Source organism: Macaca nemestrina, chromosome 12 (assembly GCF_043159975.1).
Source record: "Macaca nemestrina isolate mMacNem1 chromosome 12, mMacNem.hap1, whole genome shotgun sequence".
NCBI classification, from domain to species: domain Eukaryota; kingdom Metazoa; phylum Chordata; class Mammalia; order Primates; family Cercopithecidae; genus Macaca; species Macaca nemestrina.
The window spans coordinates 53,012,907-53,039,600 of NC_092136.1; the positions used below are offsets into that span (position 1 = coordinate 53,012,907).

At 41.8% G+C, this 26,694-nt stretch overlaps 1 protein-coding gene across 11 annotated transcripts in view; it reads right to left on the reverse strand.

Moving 5' to 3' along the window:
• LOC105486900 (TEA domain transcription factor 1) overlaps nt 1-26,694 on the reverse strand; it is a 271,293-nt gene that overhangs the window by 191,445 nt on the left and 53,154 nt on the right. Inside the window, exon 1 of one of the 11 annotated variants that reach the window (XM_011750007.3) lies at nt 7,397-7,501. The exons of the other annotated variants lie outside the window; for them this stretch is intronic. The gene's annotated coding sequence lies outside the window, so the exon portion shown is untranslated. Of the gene's footprint in view, nt 1-7,396; nt 7,502-26,694 lie in introns of those variants that run through there. 11 annotated transcript variants of the gene reach the window in all.

The window sequence follows — 26,694 nt, forward strand, 5'->3', positions numbered from 1 at the left end:
TGAGAATATAAATAAATGACAACTACAAGTAACAACATGGGTGAATTGTACCAATGCAATATTGAGAAAAAAAAATAGATACAAACAAATATATACTACACTGTCTCCCTCCATTCATACCAAATTCAAACATTAACAAAAATCAGCTATGTTATTAGAAGTCAGGGTAGTAACCACCCTTTAGGGTTGGGAGTACTGACTGGAAGGCAGCATGGGGAGGCTTAGGAGGTTCTCGCCATGTTAGTGCAGATCGCAGATCAATGGCTCTGGATGTCAATACATTCAAATGGAAAAACACAAGGGACTCAATATTGATGATGTGTGTGCCCTTTTCTGTAAGTTAGACTTCAATAAAAATTATTTTAAAAAGTAAAATAAAGAAATGAAAAAACCAAACTGCCCTGTTTCAGGGCCTTTCTGATTCCACAGTTACTTTAGAGAAAGATTATTCCAGGAGCCCTGAAAACATTTGCTTTTATTGAATTATGCTTTGATGTGCTGCCATCAGCATATGAAGGGTTATTAGAAGAAACAGCCTATGGGATTTGTCTCTAGATTGACTGCAAGGATGTGGAAGATGCTGCTCATCATGTCACACAGACTGATCTTTACAAAGATCCCAAAGGAAAGTTCTAAGGAAACAAAACGCAATGTGTTTTTTAGCTCGTGGTCAAGCCATTGGCCTTTCCTTTACTCACTAGCCGCCAAAGTGCACTGAGCCACACTGAGCCACACTGGCAGGCCCCTTGGAGAGCGCTCAGAGGTGGTTTTGGTCAGCAAGTTTGGTTTCATTCCTAAGTCCACTTTCAGTCTTCACCTCTATCCTCTTCTTTTTCTCCCTTCTTTCTCCCACCTTCTATTTATGCTATTTTACAGTCTTGCATACTGCCTTAAAACGATTCTGAAACATGATGGAAAAACACGTTTTTCATAAACATGAAAGGGAAAGTTTCTGTTTTCTAATTATCTGTTTTAATTTAATGTGGTAAAGCATTTACTGAAAGCCCCTCCCACCTCCGTCTCCTCACCCATATGTGCCAAGCACTGGATATGGAGATAAAGATACCACATTCCCTGTCCTCAACAAGCACCCTCTCTGGCAGGGAGACAAATAAGTACATATACCTGCAAGACTTCAAGCCCCTCCACTGGGAAGCCTGACCTGACCTTTCCCCACTCCTCTGTGTTCCTACAGGTAGTACCTTTGCCAGCCAGTACAAATGAACTGAACTCACTCACCGTATAGGAATGATGTGTCTCTCACCTTAGAGGGCTTGTGAGATCTTTAAGGGTTAGGCCTGTGCCTTTTGTCGTTTTTCTTTTTTTTTTTTTTTTTTTTGGAGTCAGGTTGGGAGTACATACAGTGGCATAATCACAGCTCACTGCAGCCTCAGCCTCCAGGGCTCAAGCCATCCTCCTGCCTCAGCCTCGCAAGTAGTTGAGATTACAGGCACATGCTACCATGCCCAGCTAATTATTTTGGTTTTTTGTAAAGACGGGGCCTCACTATGTTGCCCAGGCTCGTTTCAAACTCCGGGCCTCAAGCGATTCTCCTGCCTCAGCTTCCCAAAGTGCTGGGACTACACACGTGGACCACCTCACCCAGCCTAGTCATTTTTCTATGTTTGGCATTCAGCAGAATGCCTAGCACATGGCAACTGCTCCCCAAAAAAGAAGACTGAATGGTTGCCGGAAATAGTGAGTCAATGGGTGAACACATGAATGAACAGGTGAATAAATATGTCACCTGATGCAATGGAGGAATCAACAGACTGCTGTTGGAGGAGTTTATTCTGTCTCTCGGATCAATGAATTTCTCGGGGGGTGGCATTTACGCTGGTCTGAAAGGCTGAACCGGACTCATAGGCCAAGTATTAGTGGAGGAGATGTGGGGAAGAGAGAGCCAAGCGAGAAAGTAGAAAGGCTAGAGCAGAGGCTGAAAATGTAAGCTGAGCCAATCACAGGGGGCCTCACAGGCCATGACGGAAGGTGGACTGTTTCATACAAAAAGCAGGAAAACACCAGAAACACCAGGAGTGTGTGAGCAACTCCTGAAGATGTACGTGTGTGTATATCTGTCTACTTGGGAAGATAAAGGGTGAAGAACAGAGAATGTTATGTATCTGGAATCAGCATTTTTAAATCAAAAGTATTTTCAGTATGGTCCAAGGCCAGAACAGTTCTCTAGATAAACTGAAATATTACAATGTGACGTCTCCCTTAAGTGTTCCAAGTTTATAAAGGTGTGTTTGTTTAAACAACCCAGAGCCATGGGATTAACTCTGCTCAGTACCTGATCACTCAGCCCGTCTAATGAATGTTCATCAGACTTTGTCTTCAAGCACTCAACATACTCCCCTCGTCCCTAAAGAGAGGCTGTGAGCTGACAGCAGGGTCACACTCAAGCCCAGCATGGGAACCAGGCTGCTCGCTTACACAGAGACACACGTCTGCATTTGGCCAATGTGCAAACACCAACTAATGCCGACACGAGCTAATGCATGAATTTAACCCAAAATACGCAACACTGCTGGCTCACAAATGTCAACTGGGTCCCCAATGATCAACCAACACAAGCAAGTCCCCACCCTTCAAACGAGAAATACAATCTGCCATTTAATGATGACATAGTGATGGCGCAGCTGCAAAACAGGTCTCACATTGAGAGACGCAAATACAGGGGCCAATTAAAGCCCCACCCGCACCCCATCCCAATCCTCAAAATGTAAACCTGGTCCTTGTTTTACATCCAGTTCAAGTTCAGCAAGAGAAAGAATCTTGGCACTTTAGTTGAAGACTGGCTGAGGCAGGATAAGTGAGTAACTACTGTCCCCCCCTCAGACAGGCCACTCATTCAAATGAACAAATATTACTGGAGCACCTGCTGTGGGCACACCACCAGCTCTGAGCCGTTCACAAGCACTGCAAGGGCATTCAGTGGGGGCAAGATGCCCAGCCCAACAGAGGTGCGGACAGAAAGTCTGATGCACTCACGTCTGACATCAGGCCTGCCTTCTCCTGCCTTCACTTCCCCATGGCTCAGGGTGCTGTGAGCCCTCTCCAGTCAGCAGTCTCCTCCCGCTCCCCTCTGACAAACCCCAGCAAATGAGTCCGCTGAATTCAGTAAAATATGCAAAGGCCACAACTTCATTCAATCCACATTTTCTAAGGCTCCCCAGCACACATGCACAGTTTCTTTAGGGAAAAAGGTGGGCGGGGTGTCCAGTGGGGGAGGGGGAGTATTATATTTCCTTCCAAGACTACATCCTTCTACAGATTCTATTAACCCTGGCAGAGGAACAAGATGAGCTCTCAGCCCCTTAGATTTAATTAAAATGTAATCCATTTCCGATTACACCTACAAATGGCCACTAAAGCCTTCCTTCCCGGGGAGACTTCCAGGTGCAGATTCCCTCTCAGTCCAACTGCCTAATGGTGACTTTAGGTAGGGGATGTGACTTCAGAGGCCAAAAGTCCCCCACAGGCAAAGCAAACCAGTGCAAATCCTCATACACACACACACACACACAGTTCTGGCACACTGGGCCCTGACACCTTCAACGTCACATTGCTGATTAAGGATCTATCTGTAAAAGTCCCCATGAAAATCCAAAAGAACTCCCAAGTCCTGGGAGAAATAACCCAATCCCACAGCCTCGTCTCAGAGATGATGTTTCTCAGGTAAACTGGCTGGAGCAGCACCCAAAGGGAGGGCCATTATCCTAGGTTCCCCTCCTCCCCTCCTGATCTAAATGATCACCAAGAACGTCCACTTGACCCCCAGTCCCCCAGCCTCTCCCGGATCCCCTCTGCTCCTCTCTACCCCACTAACTTTGCTCCTGTCTCAAGGAAAGGACCGCACCATTTCTGCCTCAGCACTCTGCCAGAGCTGAGCTGTCCCCCACCTCCCCACACTCTCACCACTGCCAACAACCTGGTCTCCAAGCCTGGTTATACAGGATGACATAGGTGGCTTCTTAAACATAGAGATTCCCAGCTTTATGCCAGAAATACTGAATCAGAATCCCAGGAGACACATTTTTAGCAAGTCTCTCCTATGCTATCCTGCAGTCAGAAAGGTTTTCCTAAAATGCAAATAGGACTTTTATCATACACTCACTTGAAGTCATTCAGCAGATCCCCACTCACTCAGGACTCAACTGCATTATGAGACCCCTGGCCTTTCATACCTGTTCTCAGCCTCCTCCTCCAGCCACCCATCCAGGACCCCAACATTCTAGCTATGCGTGCACTCCAAGATGCTCGGACACAGCCGACCACCTACTCCACTCCTTCCGGTGCCTGGGGCTCTCCCAATACCTGACAGATTGTTGGAGCTCACAAAACTTTTGCTAATAATATCCTTGGTAGGTACCTCTAAGAATTGCAGGGATTAGACCAGGCACAGTGGCTCACGCCCCCCAGCACTTTGGGAGGCAGAGGTGGGTGGATCACCTGAGGTCAGTAGTTTGAGACCAGCCTGGCCAATATGGTGAAACTTCATCACTACTAAGAATACAAAAATTAGCCGGGCGTGGTGGCAGGCACCTGTAGTCCCAGCTACTTGGGAGGCTGAAGCAGGAGAATCACTTGAACCCAGGAGGTGGAGGTTGCAGTGAGCCAAGATCGTGCCACTGCACTCCAGCCTGGGCAACAGAGCAAGACTACGTCTCAAAAAAAAAAAAAAAAAGAGAATTGCAGGGATCACCTTGGACATCTGGAGAATCCATATGGCAGAGTAGTTATATATACTAATATATACTAATAGGCCAGGCGTGGTGGCTCACGCCTGTAATAAGGTGGAGTTGCAATGAGCCAAGATTGTGCCACTGCACTCCAGCCTGGATGACACAGCGAGACTCTGTCTCAAAAAATTAAAAAAAAATTTTTTTAATTAAAAAATAATAATTAATAATTACTGCTTATATATCCACCTTCTTCCCTGCTATACTGCAAATTTTCAAAGGCAGGTACTATTTCCCATTCAATTCTGTACCCCACTCCAGCCCCCTAGCCCAGCTCAACAAATAACCATTTGCTTTATTTTAACCTAAAATGTTAATACAATTTTGATGATTCTTAAGAAATTCATCCTTTTTTTTTTTTTTTTTTTTTTTTTTTTTGAGACGGAGTCTCGCTCTGTCGCCCAGGCTGGAGTGCAGTGGCCAGATCTCAGCTCACTGCAAGCTCCGCCTCCCGGGTTCATGCCATTCTCCTGCCTCAGCCTCCCGAGTAGCTGGGACTACAGGCGCCCGCACCTCGCCCGGCTAGTTTTTTGTATTTTTTAGTAGAGATGAGGTTTCACCGTGTTAGCCAGGATGGTCTTGATCTTGTGACCTCGTGATCCGCCCGTCTCGGCCTCCCAAAGTGCTGGGATTACAGGCTTGAGCCACCGCGCCCGGCCAGAAATTCATCCTTGTCTAAGGAATTACAAGGACGGCCTCAGGCATACCTTAGACTAGAACCACAGAGTGAGATAAAAGAGATTCACTGGCCTCAAAATCTTCCTCAGGTTTCCAAACACACTGACTACCTGCGACCAACTCCACCTTGCTTTAACCTCAGGCAGGGCCTGCTACCTGCTGAGCCCCACAATCTGAGGTCTTCACTGGTGACCCTCCAGCCCCCTGGTCTGTGGCATCCCGGCCCCTGCTGCAGCCTGCCTGCAGCCCTCAGCCCAGCCTGCTTCAGCAGCAGCTCATCCTGGGAGAATGCAGCCTGGCTCTCAGCCAGCTCACCTCCCACAGGGGCCAGGGGGCTGCCCTGGGCCCAAAGCGTCAGGTTACCACAAAAATAACAGTGGGCCTGCCTAAGCCACGCATGCGGGCCAAGTGTAGGAGGGAAGTGTCCCAGAGGTGAGAAAGAGAAGCTCAGGAGAAGAAAAAAAAGGAAGACCTTTGAACATGTGTCAAAGAGGACTTGGTTTTTAAGAAATGACCATTAAATTCATAACTACACTCAATATCGCCATTACAGCCTCTTCAGTAACTCATTTAGTAACTGATCAAGGTAAGATATTTATATTATACTTAACTCTGAATGTGTTTTTAAACATATTATTTTAGGACAAGACGGGGATGAAGTTTTCTTTAGTTTGCTTATTTAATACCATTTATAAAAGTCAGATTTGGGTCAATGAAGGTTTAAACAAGTATTCCCACTCAACAAATTCCTAATATTACTCAGCTTTAATTTTCTCAAAACTAAATCCAAACATGTCGAAGCTAATTAGGTTTATTGTAGAAGAGGTAGGACTTCAAGGGGAGGGAAAAGGCTATTAAAAAGCATTTATTCATTATTTTTTCTTCTTCCCTAAAATGAAATCAAAGTTCACTCCCGTGCTACTCTCGTGCAAGAATGCTGCTAGTTTGATGTGGTCTGGCCCAGCCTGGATATTTCAAATAAAGTTAACTTCAATCACTGTAGGGAGTTAGAAGGGTATTGATTCTCCATCCATTGTTCTTTCATCTTGGTTTACTCCACACACAATGTCTCTTTAATTTGCTCCTAGCAACTGTTTTATGAGTGGGTGGGTATAGGCCCAGCTACAAGAAAAGATGCACTTCTTTAAGTCAGGCAGGTAAGCCTCAAGACCAGGCTATCCACTGGGTGGAATGGGTTTCCCATTGTAATCCCGTACGTGCAAAAGAAGCTATGAATGCCTTGGCAGGAGAAGACAGAGCCAACTCTAATAGGCACATTTAGATTCCCAACCTGAAGGTGGTGAAAGGTAGACGGACAAAAAAATTCTAAGCAGAAAAATATGGGCTAAGTTTTTTGAAAAAACAATTAATTTTGATGGGGAAAAGGTTCTCAATTGTCACATTATTTTGTAGATATTGATTTACGTTTCATTTTACAATATCAGGGCTGCACGTATTATAAGACACAGTCGTATTCTGAACAAGACTATTGCAAACAGTCAAAAAACAAAACAAAACAAAAAAAAACACTTAAAATCACAATTTTAGAGGCAGCCAGACCAGCAGTTGACATGCAAGCAGGCGGCGATTCTGTGTTTTTAAATTTTTTTTAGCTTTTCAGAAATAGCCCTCTCCCAATCAAATCGATCAAAAACTTCACAGAAGAACCTATCACCAATGGAGTCTGAGTCCTGAAAAGTTAAAAGAATACCAAATAAGTAGTGAAATTCACTGTAGTTTCATTCTGTCTTTAAAAGCAGCCAAAGTCTAGTTCCCAGTAGAGAGGATCTCATTCACCTTGCTACTCCTAGTGTGGTCAGAATTAACACAGTTCATGCAGGGCACATCACACCGTGCAATTATCAACCAGCAATGACACTGCTAAAAGATCTTTAATAATCCTGGTTTTTACCATAAAAGCTCTCATTATTATCCCAGCTCTCTCTGCGTGTTCAGCGTGCCTGGTCACTTACATGAGGATGAGAAAAACCCGTAGACTCGACTCATCTTTCCCCAGCAGCGTCTCCCACGGAGCTGTTCGTGTCTCTGCAGAGCAATGCCACCACACTCCCCGACCAGGTTTAAAATTAGCCGAGCCCTGGAGAGCCGTGGGTAACCTTCTGACAAGGTTAGCCAGCAGAGCAGAGCACTGCTCAGGGAGGGACATTAATAAGAAGCCAAGTAGAGCCTTTCAACAAGCCCATTAGGGCCTCTCAGAACCCGTGCAGTCTGGAAGCCTAGGGGAGCTGGGTGCCTCAACATGAGGAGGCTGATCTAGGCCTCTTATTTTTATCCCACCGAGTCAGCAGTTTTCTTTACACGAGATAAATACAACCTCCAAATGTGCTTCTCCAAGTTTAAATCCAAAATGTTCACCCACTCACTAATTATACAATAATTTTTAAATTTTTAATTGGGTTTTTAAAAATATTTCTGGAACACCTCGTTATAAAATTAATACCCATAGATGACAAAAAAAAAAAAAGGAACATATAGAAACATCCATAAAGAAAATTAACTTTACCCATATTGCACCATCAAATAATACTCAGTGCTAACCAGGCATTTTGATGTCCTTTCTTACACTAATTATTCCTTATAGCTTTAGGTTTTTATTGCCCACCTAACATTTCACAGTCAGAATTAGTTCCTGAGTCCTGAAAATGTCTTCGTATCTGTGATTTTTAGAGGTACATAATATTCTGGGTGGTGGACATGCTATGATTTAGCTCTTTTCCCATGCTTGGATTTTGCCCCACTTTTCACTGTTGTAGTAAACATCCTTGTAATCATTTCTCAAGGACAGATTCCTAGCCTATAGTCAAAGAGCAGAACAATTTCAAGGCCACCAATGGACTGGGGACCTCATGAAGACAGGGGCTGTGTGCCTCTCACACCGTATACACAGTATTTTCTGAATAAAAGGACATGTCCCAGTGCTGTCTAAACAGACAGCCCTAAATCCTAAAGTGACACTGCCCAAGCACCTTTGGGGATAATCTGGCCTAGCGCAACTAAAGTTTTCTCAGCAATGAATTAAAGATGACAAGTGAAGAATCTATCAACACCTTTGAACACCTGCCAATTTCAGACACTCTCCCACACCACCTCCAGTACCCAACTGGTATAGCTATACTGGTTGTTTAAAATACTGAAATACTTCCATAACAGCGTGTAAAGAGTCAGTGCCCCAAGCTCCCCTGAATGCTCTGTCCCCCTCATAGTGCCCCAAGGTCTCCTCACTATTCAACAAGGATAGGTGTCTGGCAAATCCAGGGGCCTGCAGTAGTTTCTACTGTGTCAATACCCTTCTAGACTGGTTGTTAAATATTTTCAATACCACCCCTGTTCATGGGTAACCTTTTCCCCCCACCTTAAATCTATTTCATTTGTCATACAGGCAACTTTTAAAATCTTAATTACCATCACTTCAACACTATTTCTTAAATTCACCAGACTCCCTAATATTTTAGTCATAAAACCAAAAATTAACAGTTATTAGGAAGCAATTGCCAAGATGCCTAGCAGGGGGCTGTTTCTGCTAAGTTATTCTCTACAAAGCATAGTGAGATGGGTTGGACAAAGATGAACTCCATAATCTTAAGATTCATGAACCTAGTGCTAATACTAATTATATTGGTTCCCCAAGGATAAAAGCTATCTGCTTAAATCACAGGAGACTTTCAGATCATTAATCAGATTCTCAGCAAAAATACTGAAGTACTAAAGTCTGGAGATAAGAGAAGAGTTAGGCCCTGCCTACCCTATGCCCAGGTCACCCTCGTATTGGCTTACCTGTAATACTAATAAAAACAATATTTATTGAGTGCTGTCAATGAGCTCGACATATATTGCTATGAATTTAGAAGTATGAACTCTACCTTTACCTCTTTTTGCTAAAGTAAACCCTTTCCTGTGGAGGGCAACAGATAACTAGTATGTGGATCAGAGTTTCATTTCTTCTAAACGTTTTTATCTATTTTCTATTGGGGATGCCAAGGCAAGAACACCAGCCAAGAAAGAGAAGGACAAACAAGAGGTCTCTGTAATCGGACTTTGAAAACCGAGAAGGTGCTAGCCTGGATGTATTACAGCACTGCCCAGTCCCACCGCTGGACCGCGGCCCACTCTGGAATCAGCTCAAAGACAATACCCTCCCACATCTCCATTACAGAAGAATATACTCCAAATTCCAGGCCACTATAAGAGCTGGAGGCTGAGCTATGGCTTCTTTGCCAAATCACCGAGATTCTAATAGACGGTAAAAGTTTAAGGAAATACACCTTGTAACAGTGAATAAAATTTACATTCACAACTAAATTTATTTGACACGATGTGAGGAATAGGGGTCAAGACTTTCCTTTTTTAAAGTTTTATTTTTGATTGACAAATAATAGTTGTATATGTTTATGGAGTACAATGTGATATTTCCATACATGTATACATTGTGGAATGATCCAATCTGATGAATTAACATATCTATCACCTCCAACAGGTATCATTTCTTTGTGATAAGAATATTTAAATTCTTTTTGCTATTTTGAAATATATCATAATTATTATTAACTACAGTCACCACGTTATGCACCAGAATTTATTCCTCCTAAGATAAACTTTTCTCACTTTGACCAAGCTCCCCTTTCCCTACCCACCCTCTCACCCCCAAAACCTCTGGTAACTACCATTCTACTCTCTACTTTTATGAGTTTGACTTCTTTAGAGTCCAGAACTTAACTTTTGTTATTTCACTTAATCCTCATCACAATTATAAGAGGTAGAAATGTAGTATTACTATCTCTGTTATTCAGATAAATAAAATAAAGTTTAGAAATACTATTTGTCCAGAATCGTGCCACTAGTCAGTAGTCAAGCTGAAATTCAAACCCAGGTTCATCTCACCTTGAGCTCAAGGTCTAAATGTATTTGTGAGACAGTAAACCTCCCATCACTAGAGGTAATCCAAGAATAGCTTCAAGACCTCTTAAAACAGTGATGCCGTAAAGGGACAGGAGGCAGATGAAGATATCAAAAAAGGTGCATTCCAACCTCTGATCTATGGTGGGTGAAAACAAATTTCCTACTGTGTGCTGGCTCTGTATCAGGTGCTTGTGGGATGTGAAGAGCAGGCCAGGCCCTCTAAACAAAGTGTACACACAGTTAGAGCTGAGATAACAGCCAACCACATGATTTTCCTGCTGAAAAGCAAGGCAGCTGAAAAACAAGGCTGTTGGAGAGCCCAGACTCTGGCCACAGTGATCCCACGAGCACTGGCATGCGGCAAAAGCTTGTGCTTCTTTCTGCCTTCCCAGAACCACAACTACAAGGATAAGAGCCTTGTTACTGCAAGGCAGGGGAAAAAAAGACTTTTTGACCTCCTCTTTAATATCCTGCACCTGCATTTTTCTCCAACACAGAACCAACAAGGTAAATAAACAATACAGATCTATACTGGAAAATATCAAGAACACAACCAGAAAGGGGAGATGAATAGACAATTACAGAGGAGAATAAGCATATGGGAAAATACGCATGATCACTAGGAGGGAGAAAAATTGCAAATTCAAGCAAACTCAAGGGGTTATTTTAAACCTCTTAATCAGCAAGAATTTAAAGACTATAATCACATCTCTAGTGAATATGACATAGAAAATATGCTGCTGGTGGTGTAGATGTGAAGATTCAATTAGGTACCTTTATTGGGAGTCTCAAAAGGCTTAAATCCTTTGACCTAGCAATCCTAACCCTAGAAATTTATCAAAAAGAGAAAATACATTAGAAGATAAAAATTATGAGCACAAACATGTAGATTATAAAACTACAATACGATGAAAAAGAGAATGACTTACAAAAAGGTACATGAATGCAAAGGAAAGTTGAGCATTCCTTTATAAGAATAATCAAAATGAACTAAAACATAAGGGAAAATTTATCATAGAATATGAATTTTTAAAAGCAAAGCAAAATTATATAATGACTATAACTAGTTTTATGCATATAGCTACACAAAGTGAAAATAAAAAGGAAATAGTTACTAAGGACAGTGATATTGCAGTTTTTTGTCTTATACTTTTTTCAATGTTCCTTTGTTTTTGCAATTTTTAAGAAAGGATTCCAATATTTTTAAAAAGAAAATTTAATAGACTGGATTAAGAAAATGTGGCACATATACACCATGGAATACTATGCAGCCATAAAAAAGAATGAGTTCATGTCCTTTGTAGGGACACGGATGAAGCTGGAAACTATCATTCTCAGCAAACTATCGCAAGAACAAAAAAAACAAAAACCAAACACCGCATGTTCTCACTCATAGGTGGGAATTGAATAATGAGATCACTTGGACACAGGAAGGGGAATATCACACACCAGGGCCTGTCATGGGGTCGGGGGAGAGGGGAGGGATAGCATTAGGAGATATATCTAATGTAAATGACAAGTTAATGGGTGCAGCCCACCGACACGGCACATGTATACATATGTAACAAACCTGCACGTTGTGCGCATGTATTCTAGAACTTAACAAGAATAAAAAAAAAATTTTAAGTAAACATCAGACACAAGTTCAGATATTCAAGCACTGTAATGCAAGAAGAAAGCTTAGAAGTCACAGATATGGGGATACTTGAATCCTTTATCATCAGGATCTGCCGAGGCAATCTCCAACTGATATGGTTTGGCTGTGTCCCCATCCAAATCTCATCTTGAATTGTAGTTCCCATGACCCCCATGTGTCGTGGGAAGGACCCGGTGAGAGCTAACTGAATCATGGGGCAGGGTGCAGTTACCCTCATGATGTTCTCGTGATAGTGACTGAGATCTCACAAGATCCGATGGTTTTATAAGGGGCTTCCCCCTTTGCTCAGCACTCACTTCTCTCTCCTGCCGCCATGTAAGACATATCTGTTTTGTCTTCCACCATGATTATAAGTTTCCTGAGGCCTCCCAAACCATGCAAAACTGTGAGACAATTAAACCTCTTTACTTTATAAATTACCCAGGTTCAGGTATGTCTTCACAGCACTATGAAAACAGACTAATACACCAACTTTACGTCTAGTGACAATTTGCACATACACACATTATATCCTATTTTAGGTAGACCAAATGACTTGATATTCCCTCAAACATTACACAAGCAATAATCAATCACAGTAGCTACCACTTAGAGTATATATTCTGTACCTGACCCTGTTCTAAGCACTTTGTATGTCTTGACTCATTTAATACCCATAACAATACTACGAGAAAAGTATAACTGTTATTCCTATTTTAGAGATGAGGAAACTAAGGCACAAAAAGAAAACAAATTGCCTCATCACTCAGAGAAGTGGAAGAGCCAGGATTTAAATCTAGACAGTCTGACTCCACAGTTTAATTGATAACTACCACATAAGACTGCCTATGTGTACAGACAAGACTCCCAAGCCACTGTTATGCTGTTCCTCTTGTCTAAAATGCCTTTCCTCACCACCTACAAAGCTCCCACAAATACTTCAGAGGCCGATTCAATTGCTACCTCTTTGGTAAAGCCTTATTTGGTTTTCCCATGCAGCTTCTGTTTGTGTTACCTGTTAAGTCCCAGAGTACTACATACATACAACTACACTTTCACTAATACTGTTTAATAATTCATTGGGCTTCTCTCCCTGATGTATTTGGGGTGGGGAGTAGATACAGGTGTTCTTTGTATTTGCAGCAACTAGCCCGATGTCTGGCACCCAACATGTAATCAATAACAGAGGGAGAAAGGGACAAATGCATGAATGACTTATCAGTAAAGGGAATAGAGAGCTCATTAATGTGTTGATCAGTTAATATTTCACATATGCTTGAGGTTTTAATAAAATGGCACCTTGAATATTATTCAGCCTTGAAAAGGAAGGCAATTCTGACACCCATGACAAGAATAAATCTTGTGGAGATTATGCTAAGTGAAATAAGCCAGTCACAAAAGGACAAATACAGTAGGATTCCACTCATATGAGGTACCTAGAGTAGCCACAGAGACAGAAAGTAGAATGGTGGCTGACAAGGGCTAGGAGGAGGAGGAGGAAATGGAGAGCTTTGTTTAATAGACATTTTCAGTTTTGCAGATAAGAAGAGTTCTGTGCATGAATGGTGGTGATGATAGCAAAACAATGTCAAGGTACTTAACACCACTAAACTGTACACTTAAAAATGAAGATGGTAAATTTTATGTGTACTTTATCACAATTAAAAAGATAGATTATAGATAGATGACAGACAGAGACAGATGACTGACTGACAGACAGACAGAAAGACAGATAGAATGAGACCTCAAAGGAAAGCAATCAGACCAAGTCAGATTATACTCACAGTGTAATCTAAACTAACTCTCGGTGCTGGAGCACTCATATTCCAATAGATGCTTCACACATACACAGAGTCACCCCTTGTATCTTTCCAAGCATTTCCTCATCTCAACAGAGCTATCACTTCCTCCATGGAGCCTTCCTGGATACCTAAGTCAGGCTGAGTGGCCCTGTGCCTGTTTCCACAGTACCATGCCCTTAAATCAGAGCAACTCTGCTGCCCATCAACAAGTCTATCTCCCCAATGTCAAACTCCATGAAGGCAGCAACCTTGTCTTACTGGGGTGTGTCTTTAGGACCTGGTTTGGCACACATCACCTTTAATGAATATAGAATTAATTCATTAATTGATGAAAAGGGAGGGGCTGGAATACTGCTCTGATTTTCAGAGCTCACATGCCAGGCTGTCTTAAGGAGTGGTTAGTAAGGCAAGTAAATACAAAAACTTCAGATTTTTTTCATCTGAAACTGAAAGGAAAACCATCCAACTACAGATGAGTCCCAGGAAGATTCTCGCCACCTCCTCTATTAGAAAAAGGGAGATCTATTTGTGGGCAAGGTGATTTGCAGAATCAACACATCTACAGAGTTAAAGCTCTGTGCCTGTCTTCTCATATCCTGGGGCTAAGATTCAGGTGTCAGGCATGGTCCAGCGGCTGAGACATGTCACGTCTTCAAATTCTCTAGATATCAAAGGAGTATTTTCCTCTTTACAGGAACATAAGTTTAAATTGAAATTTGATCAATTTGTCAGACCCCTATTCTTTGGGCTAAAATTAGAAAACATTCTTCAAGGCTGCTAAATCTTTATTGACGCTAAATTTTTATTGACGCTAAATTTTTATCAATACTTAGGGGTCAGCTCAGAAGGTACGGGGTGGTAATTGCTTTTCTTCCCCTACTCCATTTTCCATGCTTTAAGGCAGCTGGTACATGCCTAGGATTTCTTATTCTTTGTATTTCTGCCATATAAATTACTTAACCATCTGATATGGTTTGGCTGTGTCCCCACCCAAATCTCATCTTGCATTGTAGCTCCCATAATTCCCACATGTTGTGGGAGGGACCCAGAGGGAGATAAGTGTATCATGGGAGCAGTTCCCCCCAGTACTGTTCTTGTGGTAGTGAATGTCTCATGAGAGCTGATGGTTTTATATAAGGGGTTTTCCCTTTCGCTTAGCTCTCCTTCTCTCTTGCCTGCCGCCATGTAAGACATGCCCTTCGTCTTCTGATATGATAGTGAGGCTTCCCCAACCACGTGGAACTTTGAGTTCATTAAGCCTCTTTTTCTTTATTACCCAAGTCTCGGGTATGCCTTTATCAGTAGCGTAAAAATGGACTAATACATCATCCTTACAATGCTTCTCTATATACACCTCTACCTTTACTCTTGGTTTATGTTTCACATAAGAGAAAAGAATTTTTGATTTGCTACTGAGCAAAATGTTTCCTCTTTTTTTCCCTCCAATTACCAAGCAAATGGTAAGAGTGACACTAAAAGGCACACACAAGCTAGGCACATCCAGACTTGAGCACCACAAGCTGTAAGCTGCCAGAGTATAGAGCTGCAACTGAAAAGCACAAATGACTGCCAACATGACTTAAATTTAGCTTTAGGGCAAACCCAATGCAGAACAGCTCCAAACAGGTAATGCTGAAATGATAAGGGATGGTTGTAAGTAGAGGACACACACTTGCTTGTGAGCTGTCTGGGAATTCTCCATCAGTAAGCAAAGTCCTCGCACAAACCTAAGGTCTTGAGTCTTATTCATTCACCAAGAAATACCACAGGTAAAGGATATCTGAGGACCTGAGATAGAGGAGCTAAGACTCAGAGTGCACTTTTAAATTCAGATGATTACTTTTTTTTTTTTGCTTAGTCTTTCACTGATTTTAGTCAAACCATCCTTATTAAGGACTCATGTGAACTGCAAAGATAGGGATGTATAAACACACAGTCTGAGGAGTTTAACTTCTGCTAGTTAAGATAAGATACAACAATAACATAACTTTGAGCAATTCCTTTTTTTCCCCCTACCTAGGCCTCCGTCTCCTCATCTAAAAACAAGAGAGCTGAAACATGACTTTTTTAGATAGCTCTCAAAGTGTAATATTCTATTTCTACTCCATTCACCTGTCCAACAGAACAAGTAGATTTCTGCCTTACAGCTGGACTGCCCAAGAGTTAAATTTTTCTTCAAGTCCCATAAAGTATTATTGACTATATTTAATACATACACATAGATACAAATGTTCTAACACCATTTTTGTTTCTAAAGAAGCAGACTATTTCTAACAAAATAATAAAAGACGGTAATTACAATTCTGTCCAACTATTTTAAAAGGCACTTTGCCGGGCATGGTGGCTCACGCCTGTAATCCCAGCACTTTGGGAAGCTGAGGCGGGTGGATCACAAGGTCAGGAGATCGAGACCATCCTGGCTAACACGGTGAAACCCAGTCTCTACCGAAAATACAAAAAATTAGCCGGGCGTGGTGGTGGGCGCCTGTAGTCCCAGCTACTCAGAAGGCTGAGGCAGGAGAATGGCGTGAACCCAGGAGGCGGAGCTTGCAGTGAGCCAAGATCGCGCTACTGCACTCCAGCCTGGACAACAAAGCGAGACTCCGTCTCAAAAAAAAAAAAAAAAAAAGGCACTTTTCAAAAGGACATCCTATAAAAAAATTATAGGTAAATTTTTAAAGTAAAAAGAGAGATTCATTTGGCCATTTCAAAGAAACATTCTCTGTTTTTTAAATTTCTGCTTTATCTATATTTCTTTGTGAATGGGTAAGAATCAAAAGCTTAGGTTCCAGCTGGATCCTACTGCACTCCATAAGACCATCAAGTTTCATATAAATCCTAAATTTAATTAATATATTCAAGCATCATTCACAAGCATTGAGGATTACGCCTGCATGTGAAACTTAGAATACAATAAATATTTATAGACGCACATTTTTTAGGTTTAAAGACAATCACTAACAAATTGCATCTTCAAAGGAGGAGAGGTGATTATTTCTTTCCCACCTTACAATAACTTTTTGAATTTAGCAAAATATCTAAAAGCTTAAATGCAAATAACATTTTAAATCCCTATTTTTTCTTTAAAAAACTGAATTCATTTTTATTTTAAGATATACCACTACTGTGTAAATCTATCTTTCCTGAAGTTTGTTCTAGGTAGGGCAATGACAAAAACAAAACAAAACAAAAAGCTAGAAAACGTGAAGTCTTTGGTCTTAAAAGGCTGTATACATGTCCACACATTCCAGTTTTGAATAGAAATAGTAAATGAGAGGAAGAGAAAAGGACACATTTGGAATTTCAGGACATCATGGGCAGATTCACAGAGAGGAATTCAAGAGGCAAACTACTTGCCAGAGTAAACAATTATCACAATCATATTAACGTTTTAATGAAAGTTTTTCTTCCCAATTCACACATATTAATGAAGCACTTGAAGGCTTATCTACTTTCCTAGATGTCTAGCTGGAGGATAAAACATGGCCTATTATATACTAGTTCAGTAGGACCAATTGAGACACAGAAGTGTTACGTACCTGGACTGCTCACAATTGAGTTGTGTCATAAAAGGCATGCAAGCATTCGTTCAATTAGCCTTAGACAAGCATGCAGCCAACTTCAATCAGGGCTCTGTGATGGGTAGATGAAGAAAAGTAACTAACTCCTCCCTCAAAAGATTTCACAGTCCAGTGAGAGAAGCAGATACACCAAGGATAACTCTAATGCAACCCAGTAACTGTTGTGATAGAAAGAGATAGGTACAGAAATTGTGGGGAGCAGAGTGGTGGTGGGACCAGAGGATGCATGCCTCATGGTTAACATATGTCAAGCATACGTCTGCCTTGGTCACAGCTATAACCCCGGAATCCAGAACAGTACATAGCACACAGCAAGCACTCAAAAAAAACTCGAAGCAGGAAAGGAGACAAGGAGGCCAGGCAGAGATCAGCCCAAAGAGTTGGGAGTTTGGTAGTGAGCATGACACAGAGGTCTGGTTGGAATGCACATTCCACCACTTTGTAGCTGTGTGATTCTGCCAAGGACAGGAACCAGGGATGACAAAGAACCACAGCAGTGGGATAAGATTTTTTTTTCCCCACTTATTCCTTGCCCTTCTCCAATCCTCCAGGAAGCCCTTCCCCTAATACTTATTCAGATGAGACTCAGAGTGAATGAACCAAAAAGGAACTGTAGGAAAGGAGAGAGGAAGAGAGAATCCACTGGCTAGCTATTGAAAAAGCAGAAGATCCTTTTCATCCTTCAGAATGGAAATCCTCAGTATTTCTAACCTGGAAAAACATTTTTAAAGTCCTGGGCCAGACATCTCAAAGGTTTCAACTTCTGCCTGACCATAATGCTTTTCTGGACTGCCCCAGATTCTTGTCAATTAGGCATACTCACATTTTCCTCACATCCCCATTTTAATTTCCTTTACTAAATTAATTACAGCACAGTAACATTTGATCAACACGAAAGTAGACTAAACTACCTTTAATATAATCTTAGATCTTTCAAATTCTTTAAAAATATATATGGTGGTGTGTTTGTGTGTTTCTGTATAAGTGGTTGTGAATGCACAGGTGTTTATGTTACTTAACAAAATATGTTGTCAGTCAATTTCGTCGTCGTACATCAACATCACAGAGCACACTTACACAAACCTACGCGGTATATCCTACTACACATCTAGGCTATTTGGTATAGTTATAGCCTATTGTTTCTAGGATACAGATCTGTACAGCATGTTACTATACTGAATACTGCAGGCAATTGTAACTCAATGGTAAGTATTTGTATATCTAAACATAGCTACACATAGAAAAGGTACAGTAAAAATATGGTATAAAAGATTAAAATGGTACACTGGCATAGGGCACTTCCCATAAATGAAGCTTGCAGAACTGGAAGCTGCTCTGGGTGAGTCAGTGAGTGAGTGGTGAGTGAATGTGAAGGCCTAGGATATTACTGTACACTACTGTAGACTTTATCAACATTGTATTCTTATGCCACACTAAACTTATTTTTAATTTTTTTCTTTTTTCAATAAAATAATCTTAGCTCACTGCAACTTTACAAACTTTTTAATTTTTAACTTTTGACTCATTTGTAATAACACTTAGCTTAAAAACACAAACATACTGTGCAGCTATACAAAAATATTTTCTTTGTGTCTTTTTCTATAAGCTTTCTATGTAAAATTTTTTTTCTTTCCTTATTTTTTACTTTTCAAAAACAAAGACACAGCTGGGCACAGTGGCTCACAATGTAATCCCAGCTACTCGGGAAGCCTAGGCAAAAGGATCTCTTGAGTCCAGCAGTTCAAGGCCAGCCTGGGCAACATAGCAAGATCCTATCTCCACAAAAAACTTAAAAATTAGGTATGGTGGTGCATGCCAGTAGTCCCAGCTACTTGGGAGGTTGAAGCAGGAGGATCACTTGAGCCTAGGAGTTCAAGGCTGCAATAAGCTATTATCACATGATCACACTCCAGCCTGGTCAACAGAGCAAGACCCTGTTCCTAGAGGGGGCAGCGGGGGGGAACCCACACACACACACAGACACAAGCAAACACATTAGCCTAGGCCTACACAGAGTCAGGATCATTAGATGTCACTAGACAATAGGAATTTTTCACCTCCATTATAAAGTGACCACTATTGTATATATGATGTATCATTGACTAAAACATCATTATATGGCACAAGATTATATGTACATACATTCACACATACACATGTTATTTAAATAAGTATGCAAAAGGGCAAGCATCTATATAGAAATACAAACTCACCTTCTCGTGGCTGAGGGAAATGTGACAGATACCACCACGTACACACACACAGGCAGGAGGCAGGAGAGGTCAACTGAGTGTCTACCTCAGAACCCTGTAAGCTCACTTTTCACAAATAACCAAGGTTCCACCAATGAAGAAGCTGTTAAATTTCCAAGGCCACTGGGACAGGGCTCGAGGTGTTCAAATTCCCTGTGGCTGGACCTGGGCCACTAAGAAACCTTCTTCCCTTCCTCAAGAAAAACTTCCCTTTCAGTTAATCAGAGAGCTGGAACCGCTGGTGGGTAGGAAGCAGAGGCCCCAGAGCTGCTGCATGCCTGGAAATCCACAGCCATACCAGGGACCCAGAACACTCAGGCTCCTGCTCTTGAACTTCTGAGGCTAGGAAATGCTGCAAAGTTCACTGTCACCCAACTCAACAGGCCTTTACCTATGGGCCGCTGGGTCCAAAGCCTACCCCTCAGACCTTACTTCTCCTAATACTGTCTTACGTGTGTTTCACAACAACCCAAAAAGGTAAGTGGGTAGTACCACTCTCCTTTTACAGGGGAGGGATCTGAGACTCCAAAGTGCTGATGAAGCCCAAGGCAGGCCCCCATGTGGGTCAATGGAGGTGCTATCCTGCTGCCTTCATACCATGAATCTGGCTTAAAGGTACTCACAGAGTGAGAAGAATCAGAGCTCTTGGGTTCTGGTTTCAGTTCATCCTCTGATCAGAGAGTAATCAGTCCTGAGTAGGTATTAGCTTTGCAAGCCTTAAGCTCAATAAACGTAAAAAGAAAAAGAGAGGGTAATCCTTTTTCTACATCTCACAGAAAAGAAGCAGATAAGACCATTCTATGCAATCACTATTCAACACAATTCTCAAAAGCTGGGTGGCCGGTTTCTGGTCAACTCCCAGCAAACATCATCTCCTTTTCCACCCCTAGTCCCAACTCTGATTTTTCACAGCCTTGGGCATTCACCAACTGTCCACTGAGGAATCCCTCCACTGTCTGCCTTTCTGGAGGGCGTCAAAATGCATCTGAAGAATCAGCTCAAGCCCCCTGTCAACTGAGTACCCTCAGAGGAGTACTGAAATTTGTCTACTACATCCATTACCCATGGTCTGACCAGTTTTTTGTCTCTTCATCCTCACTGTAAGCTCCTCAAGAGACCCAAGCCTAGACTTCTCTATATTCTTCATCACTGTGATACCACCACCACCAAGCCCTCATCCCCGGAGTTAAATCAAAACAAATATTCACATGGCAACATTTCCTGAGTACCCGCCTGTGTGACAAAATGGAAGTAGGAACTAGTTTTTAAAGAGAATTAATAGGATATGGTCTGGGCCTCAGAAAATTTACAATCCAGTAAGGAAGACAGAGATAGAAATGATTGCTGGGATTTGCTGAATCATTTGACACTGGAATTTGCCTGTGACTGAGAGCTGGAAGGGATAGTGACTATGAAGGATGATAGAGTTTATTCCTGATACTATCTCAAAGGATATAATGACGAGCTGACTTTAATAAGGTCAAAATTTAATAAGGATAGATGTCAAGTCATGCACTTAGGGCTGAAAAAAAATCAACTCACAAGTATAGGATGGAGAAGATCATATGAGAGACTTAAGGGATTGGGTTGCCCACAAGCTTAATGACTCAGTGTGACAAGGCCCTGTAAAAGTTAATGCACTATCAGGCTGTTCTGATTAGAAATGTGGCATTCAGGGTAAGGAAAGGATCTCCAATCTGGATCCCAGAGACTGCAGAGAGATAAATGGTTTAAAGTGAGCACATTTTAAGACAGTAAATGAGTACAAAGTCACATCCTAAGAGAAATGGGGACAGTGAGGCTAGAGAATGAATAAGAGGGCCATGGAGCTATTTTCAAGCTGGAGTCTTAGGCTTTACTTTTTTATTTCTAGGAATAGGTAACGGAAACAGTTTACCTAGACTTACAGTCTAGGTAAAAAAGTCTAAGGCAGAAATTAACCTATGAGGATATTTATTACAGCATGGTTTATAACTGCCAAAAAATGAGAAGGAACCAACAAAATATCTCACAAGCGGGAATAAATTATATGTCCTATTTTAAAATTGTTATTAATTGCAGTATTTATTGATAATAAAAATATTAATAAAATTCCACCTACCAGAAAATTACAAAATATTATCCCCAAATAGTATGGTTTAGTTTTTTTAAAAAATATATATACAAAAAAATATACACACCCACATCAAAAACTACTGAAAATAGTTTGGAAGACTAAGTAGTAGTGTGATACTAATAATCTATGAGTGGTGAAATTATGGATAGTTCTAAATTTAAGTTTTTGCTTCTCTGTATTTTGCTTCTCTACATTTTCTCATTGTTTCATATTGGACATATATTGCAAATCTGATAAGAAAAATTATTTTAGATTTTTCAAAAGAAAAAACCTAAACGCGTTAGCATGTGAAAAGCAGAATTAGGCTTGTGGTGTATGGTTCCAGCAGAGACAGGGAATTCAGATTAATGGATAAAGATTCTAGGAGACCCTATCTAAGTTCAACATATATATATATATATGTTGTGAATATATAGTGTATATATAGAATATGTATATACATAGTGAAATAAACAGCCCTTTGCTGTAGTAAGCTCCTCATCAAAGGATCTGTGCCCCCAGGATGCATTAGAACTATGTAGGAAAGGGGCCGGGCATGGTGGCTTATGTCTGTAATCCCAGCACTTTGGGAGGCCGAGGCGGGTGGATCACTTGAGGCCAGGAGTTCGAGACCAGCCTGGCCAACGTGGTGAAACCCCATCTCTACTAAAAAAATACTAAAATTAGCTGGGCATGGTGGTGCACACCTGTAGTTCCAGCTGCTTGGGAGGCTGAGGCATGAGAATCACTTGAAACTGGAAGGTGGAGGTTGCAGTGAGCCAACACTGTACCAGTGCACTCCAGCCTGGGCAACAGGGCAAGAATCTATCTCAAAAAAAGAAACAAAGAAAGAAAGAAAAAAAAAGCTATGTAGCAAAGCACTGTAGCGAAGCCTCCATAAAGTCATGGAGTACAGGGTTAGCTCCTCCTGAATGACCTTTAAAGTTCCCTCTAATCTACATACTCCAATTCTTTCAGCACTGCTTGAGCCATCCCTGCTCCAGAAACCACAACACCTCTATTTCTCTCATACAAGTTCAATTCTCCATCAAGTTTTTAAGACCTACCTCTCTCAGTTCTCTCACCAAATCGGAGTCAAATGGAATACAGTTATTAAAAAAAAAAAAAACACTCAACTGGGAATCAAAAGTTTCAAATCCCAATGGTACCACTGGAAAGAATATACCCTTAAACAAGTCACTTTAATCTCCAGAAGCCTTGGTTTCCTCAACTGTGAAATGGCAGTAAAATTTATACAACCTCACAAGGTTCTGCTGACAATTCAAGATAAAGCCTGGGAGAGTGCTTTGTAAACAATGAAGTGCTATACAAGCAAGAGACAATTTACTCCTCTGTGCACACCCCTAAACAGTGACTGGCACATCATGGCTGCTTAATAACTGTTTTATGAGTGATAAATCAGTCCTGTATTAACTTAGTATGATGAACCACCTGATACAGGCTTGCTAACATGTATTAATAAGTACTAATAAAACAGGAGGGAAGTTGTGGTCACCCATGTTGGACCCAGTTATCTTAGGTAACACAAAGTTAAACTGGCTGTCTTAGTGTCAGGCATTGCAAAGCCTTTAATATGCTGCACTGTGAATCTGCAGTATGTGGATGGAATAGGCAACACACGTGGGCATTATTCACCCAGGCAAACCCTTTCCTCAGGGCATGCCACAAGATATGAGGAGAGCAACATGCCTTGAGAATTAGGGACCCAGTGCAATCTCTATCATGAGGGCATTTCAGCAGAATTTGGATAGCCAACCATCAGGGAGGCTTAGAGATCATGCAGGGTTGGAAGCAGACACAACTTTAATTCCAGCGTCTCATGATTCTCATGATTCCAAGCACCATCTCCACAAGAAGGTCCTTCATTCCTCTCTGTAGCTTTCTCCTGACCATTTATCATATCACACAATATAATGAATGGATTTTCTGCAGTTTATAAGGATGAGTCTTGATTTTTCACCATGATTACAAATTTTTTTAACAAGAGAACCAAGGTCCATCTTTCTCCACAATCCCTAGTGCAACACTGAATACCTACTAAAGACTTACTGATGATCTCACTGAACCCTAACAGAGCCGTGCTACTTCAAGTGTATCCCATAAACCAGCATGGTATCGCCTGGGACTTTCCTAGAAATGCAGATTCTTAGACCCTGTCCCAGATCCACTGAATGAGAATCTGCATGCTTAACAAGACACCCAGGATTCAGAAACACTAACAAGGTGATGTTGACGCTGCTGTTGCACAGACTGCCCTTAAGCAGCAAGGGGAAGGCCTGGGGAATCTTGTCCACATGATCTGAAAGCCCAGGAAAGCACTCCAGTCATTCACTCATTCACTTACTTATTCAGTTATTCACTCATTCAAGAACTATATATGAAGTTCCTACATTGCACGAGGTACTTTTCCAGGCACCAAGTCCTGTTCTAGCAAGTGTCACTGAATGGCAAGGCTCCTCTAATATTAGAGAGAATCACTCATTACAGCTGCCTGCCCTCAGAATTCAAGCACCTCTAAATTCCAGCTCCACCAGCTTTGCAGGTGTCAGGGCTGATACCTCTTCACAAAACATCCAAGAAACCACCCACACAATAGCCACAGTCCAATGGTTTGGGCACAACCCCTTTATATTTCTGCAGGTGCTACATTCCAAAAAATGTTTTTCCTTATAAAGCATGGCAAGAATTCTACACTTAGGGGAAAAAAGAGGTTAAAGAAGGACCTTATTTTTCCCTGGGGAGAGAAGAGACTAAAACCTCTTTCAGAAAGGTTTACATTTTTAAAATGTATTTATTTTATCAACCACATGCTTGCAAGTCAAACATCTCCTCAAAGACATTTTGCAGACAGAGATATTCTGGGAACACACTGGAGGCAGCTTATTTATCTGCCGCTATTACAAGACTAGCCTGAAGGGATGAGTATCAGATGCTATCTCACACTGAAATGACTGTCTGCCTGCCTGCCAACTCTATGCCAGGTCACAGCTACCTTATACCCCTCAGATACCCCCTGCTCAGTGCTGCCAAACTGTCTCTGCCCCACTGGTCCTCTGAGAGCCTTCCAACTAACTGGGGTCACTCTCTATCAGGGAGGGCTATCTGTGTGCTACACCTTTGAAGTACATAAACCAGCAATGAAAAGGGTAACTAATATACAGGTGCAACATTAATATTGAACATTGCCACAGTGTTAGAGACCCCTGGGGACTGGCAGGATCCTATGCAAACTCAGACCCACAGTCTCACTGACCAAAAGAGAATCACAACAGAGTGCACTCCAGGGAGCTACAACTGTCCCTTAGCTCCCTCCTTTGCTGTCTTTAACTCAGTCATCCTTTAAGTCACAAAGTTTAGCAGTCAGGAACGCTCTCCAGGTCTCCCACAGTCCTCAGGCTCACCTCTACTATGGCCTGGTCACACTGCATTCTGTCTCATTCCCAACAGTGAGCACCTTGAGGGCAGGGGCTGTGTCCTGCCCATCATTGTCCTACCAGCCCAGCAGATGCCTGACACCCCCAGGTTTTCAGGAAACAGTGGTATGACGGCAATTCATTCAAGCATTTAACGAGTGTGGAGTTTCAGGAATACCATATGAAATACTTGAAGACCAAAAAAAAAAAAAGATACGGATATTCCTTGTTGGCCTTTTGAGACTAAACAAAACAAGGAACAAGGACTATGAAAGCCTGGATACAAACTCCCATGTAAGGGTGAGGGAATTCCTGGAGTAGAGCAAGCCAAGTGCAACAGAAAAGGAATTTTCTTATCTACAGCATCTCACACAGATCCACTCCTACTCTGTAATTCATTCTGTGCTAAATGCATTTCCCACACTTCAACCTTCTATTTTATAACTGGCCAGGTTTCTTGTCTGTCTTTTGAACTATTGGTACACAGTATGGAGTATGGCATATGTGGCCTTAATCCCAAATTTTTATTACAAAGAGAACCAGCGCTCACAATGGCTTCATACGTAATATTTTTTAAAAATGCTTTTCCTAGGCATTCTGACTTTATCCTCCATGCCCACTGTGGGATGGGTGTTAGTTAAGGGGATGTCAGAAACAAGGCAGCGAGGTTCAGAGATGCGAAGCACCTACCACAGACTATGCCCCAGAGCCCGCAGGACCCAATTCACAGCTCTTCACTCTAAAACCCCCTCACACCACCAATGGAGCTTCCTCTCCTGGGTCAGTATCCCCACTCACAGAACTATAATGTGAACCACAGGCATCATTTTACAGTTTCTAGTAGACTCGTTTTTTGTTGTTTTTGTTTTTGTCGCCAGGCTGGGGTGCAATAGCGCGATCTCAGCTCACTGAAACCTCCGCCTCCTGGGTTCAAGCAATTCTCCTGCCTCAGCTTCCTGAGGGACTACAGGCATGCAGCACCACGCCCAGCTAATTTTTGTATTTTTAGTAGAGACAGGGTTTCACCATGTTGGCCAGGCTGGTCTTGAACTCCTGACCTCAAGTGATCTGCCCACCTTGGCCTCCCAAAGTGCTGGGATAACAGTTGTGAGGCACCACAGCCCACCGACTCATTTTCAAACGTAAAAAGAAACAGGTGAAATTAATTTCAATAACTTCTTTTATTAACTCAACACATCCAAAAATTATCCAACTTATAATCAATATAATCAAAATTATATGTTTGTTTTTTAAAACAGTCTCACTCTGTCACCCAGCCTGGAGTACAGTGGCGCAATCTCAGCTCACTGCAGCCTCGACCTCCCAAGTAGCTGGGACTACAGGCGCGTCCCACCACGCCTGGCTAATTTTTGTATTTTTTGTAGAGATGAGGTTTCACCATGTTGCCCTTGCTGGGCTCAAGCAATTGGCCAGCCTCAGCCTCCCAAAGAGCTGGAATTACAGGCATGAGGCCCCGTGCCCAGCCCAAAATTGTTAATGATGTGTTTTACCTTTTTTTCCCCCATACTAAGTCTTTGAAATTCACTGGTCATT